General features: G+C 45.6%; 1 protein-coding gene across 1 annotated transcript in view; it reads right to left on the reverse strand.

The window, feature by feature from the left end:
- LOC119591633 (putative defense protein 3) overlaps nucleotides 1-447 on the reverse strand; it is a 5,624-nt gene that overhangs the window by 752 nt on the left and 4,425 nt on the right. The window lies entirely within an intron of this gene.

The following is a 447-nucleotide window of genomic DNA, read 5'->3' on the forward strand; positions in this document are numbered from 1 at the left end:
GCCCACCCCCTCTCAATCTAAAAAAATAAAAAAAAAATGACTGACCTAAACAAAGCAATCAAATGTACAGCCGACATCTAACTCCACAACAAAATCGAATATCAAAAACAACCGAGCATCACAAAGAAGACGTTAGACTAAACCTAAACCTTTTCCTATTCAAAAAGAGATGTCAAATTACATATATTTTTCCCGTCGACCGAAGCGACAGGAACTTATAATGGGAATCTGCATGGAAGTGTCACGGTATCTGCCGAGGTTTTAGTGATTTTAATGATGACGGTATAATTGGCTTGTTAGGGATGGGGGAAGGGAAGGGAAGGGGTGGAGGGAAAGGAGGAGGAGGAAGGTGGATGGATAAGGGTAGGAGGGGAGGGAGTGCGGGTTGGGGTAAAAGGGGAGGGAGTGCGGGTTGGGGTAAAAGGGGAGGGAGTGCGGGTTGGGGTA

This window comes from Penaeus monodon, chromosome 29 (genome assembly GCF_015228065.2).
Source record: "Penaeus monodon isolate SGIC_2016 chromosome 29, NSTDA_Pmon_1, whole genome shotgun sequence".
Classification (NCBI taxonomy): domain Eukaryota; kingdom Metazoa; phylum Arthropoda; class Malacostraca; order Decapoda; family Penaeidae; genus Penaeus; species Penaeus monodon.